The sequence below is a fragment of the Lycium barbarum genome, chromosome 8 (assembly GCF_019175385.1).
Source record: "Lycium barbarum isolate Lr01 chromosome 8, ASM1917538v2, whole genome shotgun sequence".
NCBI lineage: Eukaryota > Viridiplantae > Streptophyta > Magnoliopsida > Solanales > Solanaceae > Lycium > Lycium barbarum.
The window spans coordinates 44,626,343-44,637,192 of NC_083344.1; positions in this window are offsets into that span (position 1 = coordinate 44,626,343).

Sequence of the window (10,850 nt, forward strand, 5' to 3'; positions counted from 1 at the left end):
AGGAAATGCTGCCCAATTTTCTCTAGCTTTAGTAAGCACGTTCTTATAATCGTTTAGCTAATGTTAATACGAACTCCCTTGAAGGTAAAGACATGAACATTGAAGGAGAACGATGAAGCGGTAGAATAGATAAAGAAAAAGGTATGTGAGGCTAGTCCCTTCTTTCTAAGGCATGAATCTTATGACATGATCTTCCCTCATTCTCTATGAATTTCCTACATTCCAGAAAACTAAGAGTCTATGTTCATTAATAGCCACCATATGAGTTAAAAATAAGAGATATTATGAACATGATGATGATGAGCTTAAGTCCAAAGATTCTAGAGTTCACAAATATGATGTTTCTACAAAGCTAATGATGTTAACTACGATCCATTGATGTTGTTCATTAAATACACTCACCTTATATGCTAATTCTTTCAAGGTGAGGCAGAATGCTTATGAATGCTCCATAATGGAATTGGGGGTTCACGACCTTATGTCACCCCGATAAAGTATAGCTGTCTTTGAGTTCTATGCATGCATTATGACGAGTACATGATGATGATATTACACCGTGCCTATATGGCCGGGCAGACACCGCTAATGCGGGCAGCGTATACACCATGTCTAGATGGCATGGGCAAACACCACTAGTGGGCAGCATGAGACGGTACCCCGGACGCGGAGACCTGGACGGGGGATAATAATTATCCGACCGTACCTATATGGTCGGGAAACTTATATGCATACATGATATGTTGTTCATTGAATACACTCACCTTATATGCTAATTCTTTCAAGGTGAGGCAGAATGCTTATGAATGCTCCATAATGGAATTGGGGGTTCACGACCTTATGTCACCCCGATAAAGTATAGCTGTCTTTGAGTTCTATGCATGCATTATGACGAGTACATGATGATGATATTACACCGTGCCTATATGGCCGGGCAGACACCGCTAATGCGGGCAGCGTATACACCATGTCTAGATGGCATGGGCAAACACCACTAGTGGGCGGCATGAGACGGTACCCCGGACGCGGAGACCTGGACGCGGGATAATAATTATCCGACCGTACCTATATGGTCGGGAAACTTATATGCATACATGATATGATGATGATTATGGAGTAAGCCAGGATGCATTATTTCTTTTATAATTGATAGTCAGTTATAGGTTGGTCCTCATTTGATGCTTCCTTATTTCATTGATGTATTGTTATTATTGATGGCTTACATACTCAGTACAATGTTCGTACTGACATCCGTTTTCTTTGGACGCTGTGTTCATGCCCACAGGTAGACAGAGAGGTGATCTAGATTCGTAGGAGCTACTAGCAGACTTGAGAGCACTCCATTGTTCCGGAGGTGCCATTGATTTACTCTTTGGTGTATACATATGTTTTGGGCATGACGGGGTCCTGTCCCGTCCATATGTCTAGTACTCTAGTAGAGGCTCATAGATACGCATGTGCGGGTAGTATGGTCTGACGATTTTTCCCACGTGTATATATATATATATTTTTTTTTAATAGCCGAAGGGCTTATGTATATAAAGGTAACTATATTTCAATGTGAAAAAAGTTTTCCAATGATTTGAGTATAAGATTAATGAATGAACGCTTGATGTGTACGATAGGTAATGGTATGAGCGGTGCTCGGTGGTTAGCCCCGGGTACCCGTCATGGCCCCTAGTCGGGTCGTGACAAAAGTTGTATCAGAGTAGTTCAATCCTAGGAAGTTTCTATGAGCCGTGTCTAGTAGAGTCTTGTTTATAGTGTGTTGCGTGCCACACTAATAAACAAGAGGCTACAGGGCATTTAGGAAAAATGACCATCTTTCATCTTAAGAGATCATGCGATAGAGGTGCATTATAAGATTATCTCCTCCCTAATAGTGTGCTATAATTTCAGAAATTCTGCCAAAGGGAAAAGCTACAGCCGCCCAGAAGGGCAAGACTACGATGAAAAGGCGGGTAGAAAGAGAGCCGCCAATGAATGTAGAAGAGGGCGAATCACATAATGAGGCTCCATCTAATACTTCTCCCACTCCGTCTATTATAAAAGAACAAGAAGGGGCTTCAGTTCCAGCTCCTATGCCTCCAGTTACTCCACCGGCTACTTCGGGTCAACAAGTGACCGAGGTTACATACATGATATATACTTACATACAATACTTCCTCAACATCATCAATAACATCCATAACAAGACTATACTCATAGCATGCCAAGAATCACAATTCAAGTTAACTTATAACTCATAATATCCTCAAATTCATACTTGAACTCCATTTTCACTTTTTCTTCCTTCAACCGAATAGTACAACAATCAAACAACCTTAACCATATACAAGAGATGTAAAAAACTTACCTTAATCACTCAATAACAAGTCTTGGATCAACTTACTCCACTAAAGTGAAGTCTCCAACATCAACACCAAAGGAAAATCTTGAGTTCCACAAACCCTAGCAAGCTTCTTAGCACTTGAATCTCTTGATTCTCTTGGATTTGGCTTGGATTAATTTATAGACCTAGAGAAATGGTTTTGGAGAGCTCAAGGATATATTTTTGGGGAAATAATGTGTCCAAATGAAATGAAACGAAATCTATAAAGCGTGACTTAAAATCCCGTCGAGCAATCCTACGCTCACTTTGACGGACCGTAAGTATATATGATGTTATGTAAGTATATATGATGTTGGAAAGAGTAGAAGTTGTCCAACAGCTTTCACAGTTGTTGCAACAAGTAGGCTAAATTATTTATATACATTTTAGCAGTTGTTGCAACAGATTAGTACAGAAGTTGCAACAACTGCATAAATTGTTGCAAAAACTACAACAACTGTTGCAATAAATTCGGAAGCTCTCATACAGCATCTTTAGCACTTGTTGCAACAACTGTAACTGCTACTGTAAATTGTTGGAAAATCAACAGTTATACCCAGATGAATAATTAAAATAAAACAACATTGTTTTACTTACGAAATGAGTGGAAATAACCCATGAAGTAATGCCCAGTACTACACGAATGAAATTCGGGTCCGAAAATTACGTAAATCGGGTAAGTTTATTTTTTTCTTGAGCAACTTTTTTCTAAATAAAAAAAGAGAGCAGCAACAACAAAAGAGGAGGAGAAGGGGGAGGAGGTGGCGGGATGGGTGGGTGAAGTAAGAAACAAAAAAAAATTCAAAACTTCTTTTCAAGAATTTTTTTGGGGGTGGTGGGTGCAAAAACCAAAAACAAAACTTTTCAAATTTTTTTTTTTTGAAACCAAAATTAATTTTTTTTGGATGGTGGGGTGTTGGGTCATGGGGGGGTGGGTGATGCAAATAAATAAATAAATTTCAAGACATTTTTTAAATTTTTTTTGGGGTGGGGGGAGGGGGGGGGTGGTGCAAAAATCAAAAATAAAAACTTTTCATTTTTTTAAAACCAATTTTGTTTTTTGGAAGGGTGGGGGCTGGTGGGGTGTTGGGTCAAGGGCGATGGGTGGTGCAAAAAAAAAATCAATTTTTTTTTTAATTTTTTCTAGGGGGTGCGGGTGGGGGCAGGGGGAGGGGGGAGGGAGGGTGGTGCAAAAAACCAAAAACAAAAATTTTCAAACTTTCTTTTTAAAACAAAAATTAATTTTTTTTGGGAGGGTGAGGGTGGTGCAAAAAAATTTAAAAAAAAATTCAAAACTTTTTAATTTGTTTTTTGGGGCGGGGGGAGGGGGGTGAGGGGTGGGATGAGGAGGGGGGTGCTGGGTTTTTTGGGATTAAGTTTGGATTTTTTTGTATTTTGCAAAAGTTTAACAAGTTTTAAAAAATATATTTTGGACCCCAATTAACTTAATCACAAATTTAAGTGGGCTTTGACTTAGGCTGGTCAAAGTTGTCACCTTTAGTAATTAGAAGACTTGAGTGTCACCTGTAGTTAATTTTTCGAAGTAGCTACCCCTTCCTCCTCCTCTTAAGGTTTGTGCTTTCTTTCCCATTTTTTCGTTTGAAATTTTGTTATTGAAGTTATTAATTTGCGCTTCTCATCTCTCAGTTGTTGAAATGTGGAAAAGGGTATTTTAATTTGAGTGGTTCTGATAATTTTAAAAATATTTCCCAATTTTTCTTGGTGATTTAGGAATACTCTGTTATTTCCTTTTAATCCACAGCACGCCAACATTAGTGGCGGTAATGGTGTCATGGCGATCGAGGGGAAGAAAATTTTAGTGGTAGATGAGGAAAGAGTAAAAAGGGTTAGGGGTGATGAGGTGGCATGCCACGTGGCATCCACCTCATCAAATGTAAGTGCCACGTAGTATTAGATTTCCATCTTGGTCAACTTTAACGGTGGAAGGGTATGCTTGTGCCCAAATTATAACGGTAGGGGTATATTTAGACCCAAAGTATAACGAGGGGTATATTTGACTCTTTTCCAATAGTACAGAGATATACTTGGCCCTTTTCCGTTTACACTATTTACAAGTTACTTATTTGATTATAAGCTTTTCTAAGAAAATACTATATAACAATACTAACTAAACATTCACAATCCAGATATTTGTAGCACACACTCTGTTAGACCACCTAATATAGTATTCTCTCCCTTTCAATTTATACGAAAGTATTTGACTGGGCACGAAGTTTAAGAGAAAAATATTTTTTTTTGAAATTTGTAATCTAAAATAATTCATAGGAATTTTTATGGCTATAAATTATTTTATTAAGAAGGGCAAAGGTGCAACTATACCCCTCTTTAAAAAAGTGGTGTATATATATCCTTGCCATTACAAAATGATGCAAATATACCCATGCTTTTACACAAATAGTGCAAATATACCCTTTTCGCTAACGGGATTTTTCTTAAAAATCGTTTAGCTTATTTTTTAATTAAAAAAATGTCATGTGGTTTTTTCTTTTAAAAAAAGTCTATTCATTTTTTTTTTGAGTTGACATATTTTTCTAACGCCACATGGTAAATTTTTTTCTGGTGGATTGGGTCTGGTTCGTTTTAAAAAATATCTCTGTTGTACCCGTTTCTAAATGAATAAGACCTGACCCACCAGAAAAAAAAATTATCATGTGGCTTTAGAAAAATATGTCTACTAAGAAAATGGGTAGACTTTTTTTTTTACAGTCATGTGGTATTTTTTTAATTAAAAAATAAAGTAAATGATTTCTAAAAAAGATTCTGTCAACAAAAAGGGTATATTTGCACCATTTTGTAACGGCAGGGGTATATTTACACCACTTTTATAACGGGGGATATATCTGCTCTAAATCGCAAAGTTGAGGGGTATATTTGCATCTGTTCCTTATTAAGAATAAAATAAAAAAATTGAAGTTATCTAAGTCTATTTCCTTATTAGTTCGTGCAAAAAAGAATGACTCCTTTCTATAATTGGAAATAACTTACCTTTTGTCATGACCCAAATCAACTAAGTCGCGCGGGCACTTACCTTTCCCACCTCGATAGGCGAATCCTCAACCCAACATTAGTAAAAACACAAAGAATTAATTAAATAAGCGGAAGAAATAAAATCATGTAAGTCTGACGATAATAATATAGAAAGTATGCGGAATTAAGGAAAATACACCCCAGAGTCTGGTCTAAACCATACAAGAGCATCTAACTAGAATATACAAGTCTGGAATAGCAATACTACATCAAGTCTGAATATGCCTCGGAACAGAAAATAAGACATAAATAAAGAAGAGTCTTCAAGGCGGCGGACGTCTCATGCTCACCCTATAGACTCTAAGCAACTCTCAGAGCGACTATCAGCCACGAGAAACGGAAGTAGATCCCACATGTAATTCTGCATTCATAAAAGAATGCAGCAAGTGCAGGTCAGTACAAAACCACAGTACTAGTAGGTATCATAGGCCGACTAAGTTTAGCTAACATAATCCAGACAATAAAGTAAGATAAATAGGTAAATCGACACATGTAAGTCAACACAAATAAGAAACCAAGTACACGTCGTCACCTAGGTTATAGCATATAATCTCAAGTGTGCCAAGTCTCAATATAATCAATCCGAATCCATATAACACAAGTATATTACTAGATCATCAACATAAAGCCATAATGCAATGTAATGCAATAATGTATGAAATATGGATGCAATGCAATGCTGTGTACACATGTACTCCAGACGGAAGTATCGATGTCTCGGTAGCACAACCCATGGGGGACCGGCAGAGTCCATGTACCTTATGGTCCGACGACAACCTGGATACCGCTACCTCACGATCCCGACACAAACCTCGAGAATCGCTATCACATAACCACGATTCCGGGACAACCATCAGATATCGGTCATCACGTCACTCTCATCCAACTGAGCCCAGCTGTTACACCTCGAAAAACATTTCGTGGATGCACAATGGATAGAATAATGAGGGGAACGAAGTATATGATGTTTCAATAAGAAAGAAATAGCATTGGATGATCCTAATTGAGATTTCGAAGGCATTCGAGGTAATAGAAGAAAGTTTTCCAAGAAAGGCAAGGCATACGTTATGTATCAAAAAGGATTTATGAGTAACGAATTAATGATGACTTAATGATGATTTGGAGAAGAGTTATAATGTCCCTTAGATTGTTAACGAGGTGTTAAACAAGTGTCAAGAAGGTTCCATAAGAATTAGAGATCAAACGAAGTGACGAGAACAAAATCGGAGAAGATATAGATTATACGACCAATTATACGGTCCGTATAATATTATATGGTCCATATAATGGTCCGCAGAATCGTCACAGTGAAGGTCCCTCACTGATGGGATTATACGGTCACTTATATGAACCGTATAAAATTATACGGACCGTATAATGTTCCGTATAATGGTCACAGAAGCGAGATGTTGATGGGGTGATTTCACGGTCACATATACGTACCGTATAAGTTTATACGGACCGTATAAGTGTTCGTATATTTTCCCGACGGGTCAGATTTTAAGTTTTAAATAAGAGGACCCAAGTTCATTATTTTCATTTCCCATCTTCTCACTTCTTCTACACAACTCAAGAACTCTCTAGAACTCTCCACACTCTTCATCTACAAGAACCCAAGAGAAATTCATGATCAAATTCATCAAACCAAGAGAATCAAGTGTAAGAAACTCATTGAAGTTCATCTAAGCCAAGAAATTCCAATGGAAGTGAACTAGGGTTTTGGTGCAAGAGAAGTGTTTCCACTCAAGGCTTATTTCTACATTATCTAAGGTAATTATGATCTTTTCATGTTGTTTAAGGTAATGAGGGGTTGAAAGACTTAGATTATGGAAGGAGATAGAAAATGGGTCACAAAGATAAGAATAATGAGATTGTGAGTAGTAGTTTGGAATGAGTCATGAATATTGATATGTTGTGATTATAAGCATGCTATAAGTGACAATTAGAATATGGGATAAGTATTATATGTGAGAAAACGTAATAGTGTACTATGACCATGATTATGGAGAAATTGAAGTGAAATTGTGAAATGTGGGTAACGTAGATGAATGATGATTTTTTCTTATGATATTGTGAATGTTGTTATGGATGTTTTGGAGTTTATATGTAATATGAGGAAAGTTGTATAAACAAAGGGAATGCGGCCCAATTTTCTCTAGCTTTAGTAAGCACGTTCTTATAATCGTCTAGCTAATGTTAATACGAACTCCCTTGAAGGTAAAGACGTGAGCATTGAAGGAGAACGATCAAGTAGTAGAATAGCTAAAGGAAAAGGTATGTAACGCTAGTCCTTTCTTTCTAAGGCATGACTCCTGTGGCATTAATCATCCTATCTTTCCATGATTTTTCTACATATCGGAAATTATGAGTCTACGATTATAAAGAGCTTCATACTAGATAAAGAAAAGAGATACGTTACGAGCATGACAATACTGATGATGAATCTAAGTCTAGAAGTCCTAAAACTCATGATATGACATTTCTACGAAGCTAATGATCCTTATATGATTCCTACGATATTATTTTCCCTACCTCTCCATGACTTTCTTACATTTCGGGAATTGTGAGTCAACGTTGATAAAGAGCTTCTTATGAAATAAAGATGAGAAATATTTCATGAATACGATGAACATGATGATGATGAGCTTAAGCCCAAAGATTTTAGAGTTTACGAATATGATGTTTCTACAAAGCTAACGATATTAACTACGATCCATTGATGTTGTTTATTGTATACACTCACCTTATATGCTAATTCCTTCAAGGTGAGGCAGAATGCTTATGAATGCTCCATAATGGAATCGGGGGTTCACGACCTTATGTCACCCCGATAAAGTATAGCTGTCTTTGAGTTCTATGCATGCATTATGACGAGTACATGATGATGATATTACACCGCGCCTATATGGCCGGGCAGACACCGCTAATGCGGGCAGCGTATACACCATGTCTAGATGGCATAGGCAGACACCACTAGTGGGCGGCATGAGATGATACCCCGGATGCGGGAGGCCTGAACACGGGCTAATGATTATCACACCGTACCTATATGGTCGGGCAGCTTATACATATATGCATACATGATATGATGATGATTATGGAGTAAGCCAACATGCATTATTTCTTTTATAATTGATAGTCAGTTATAGGTTGGTCCTCATTTGATGCTTCCTTATTTCATTGATGTATTGTTATTGTTGATGCCCTACATACTCAGTACAATGTTCGTACTGACATCCTTTTCTTTGGACGCTGTGTTCATGCCCACAGGTAGACAGAGAGGTGATCCAGACTCGTAAGAGCTACTAGCAGACTTTGAGAGCACTCCATTGTTCCGGAGGTGCCATTGATTTACTCTTTTGTGTGTATATATATGTTTTGGGCATGATGGGGTCCTGTCCCGTCCCTATGTCTAGCACTCTAGTAGAGGCTCGTAGATACGTATGTGTGGGTAGTATGGTCTCACGATGTCCTTATTGTATGTACATTATTTTGATAGCCGAAGGGCTTATGTATATAAAGGTAACTGTGTGTCAAAGTGAAAAATGATTTTCCTATGATTTGAGAATAAGATTAATGAATGAACGCTTGATGTGTACGATGGGTAATGATATGAGCCGTGCTCGGTGGTTAGCCCCGGGTACCCGTCATGGCCCCTAGTCGGGTCGTGACACCAGCTCATCACAGTGTTTCCTCAAGTATCATCAATGTATCAAAGGTATATCATGAAGGATGAGAATGCGTACAATGTATGAGTTCAATATATACGATCATATCAATATCACAAGTACCAAGCATGGGTACGCCAACAATATCATGAAAATGCTACACAAGTCATATAGAACACTATCCTCGTATCAAATGTCAACAAGTAAGATACTACAATATTATGATCAAGATATATCAATAGTCTCCAATATCGACTATCATCAAGTGGCATCAAGCCAACAACAATAGAACAAATCAAATCACAACACAACGAGGTGGCTAACCCCAATCACAAAACAGGGCTCAGCCTAAGACAATATCCAACCCAACTTCATACCCGAAGGTTTACATGATTTCTCCAACAATATTATCTAAATATATGCTTCGGTAAATGAAGTCTCACCATAGGGTAAACCGTAACCTACTTGGAAATACGAACAACAGTAATACTAACAATCACTCCTTAGCCTTTCCTTTCCTTTGAGCCTCGAGATCAAGAAAGTCTAAGCATATTCGAATCATGGAATTAGAACCAAGGAGAGCATCAAAATAAACCCTACTTCTATCAAGACCCAAATCCCCAACCGATGGAATAGGGTTTATGAACTAGAAGGGTGAAATTAGGGATCTAAAGGTCCCAACATGAAATTAAACCTCTAGGTGATCAATTCCCATCATTAGCAAGCTAGGATAATCAACAATTCACTCTATTTTGGATTCTAGGCGAAACCCTGAAATTTGGTTATAAACCCTAACTTTCAATTCCACAAATTAGCCTCTAATTAGGAAGAAATTATGAAATAAAGGATTCTAATCATCAAATCAATGCTTAAAGAAGCTAACCCAACCAACAAATCATGATTTAGAAGCTTAGAAGGAAAATTCATCAAACTCACTTTTAATCTTCCATTGCTTAATGAGCTAACAAGGTAAAAGGATTCTAATATGATTAGGGGTAATGGAATAGCAAAGACATTAGAAGGACTTACTCTAGAATTGCTCCCCAAAGCTCAAACTTTGGAATAGAAATAAATGAGGGACTTAGGGCATTTATAACTTCATTTAATGAACTAACTGCCCGTCACCCGCTTCCGCGATGATATTACCGCTGCAGCGGCGCCGCTCCAGCGGTCCCATGACCGCTATAGCGGTCACGCCCAAATGGTAAGGACCGCTTCAGTGACAGGGTGACCGTTATAACGGTACCGCTGCCGCGGTGCTGGTACCGCCAAAGCGGGCACCAGACACCAGAAAAATTCCCAAGTTTCACAACTCAACCCAAATTTATGACTAACTCCCGAGGCCATCTGCTCACAAACCACATACACAAACACACATAAAAACACGCTACGGAGGCACTCGCAGCCTCAAAATTCCCAACAGAGGTCTCGTTGACCAAGTCAACCCCCGATACCTCAATTCTAACGTAACCCAAGCCCCAAAACGCACTGAGTGCATTGGGAACCGAACCAGATATGCACACAAGTTCTAAATGACCATCCGGACCTCTTAGAATCGACAGATTTTCGACAAAGGTCTGTTTACCCAAAAGTCAGCTTTGAGTCAACTCTTTTTTGCTTTAAGCCAATATTTCCCAAAATCAACCCCGAGCACTTCTAGAAGTGTGCCAACTATCCCTTCGGATCAAAAGTGTCGAAAAGACTATAACAACCAATCGGGTCGTTACTGTTACAACCCAAAATTTTTTTCTGTTAATGCACAGTGA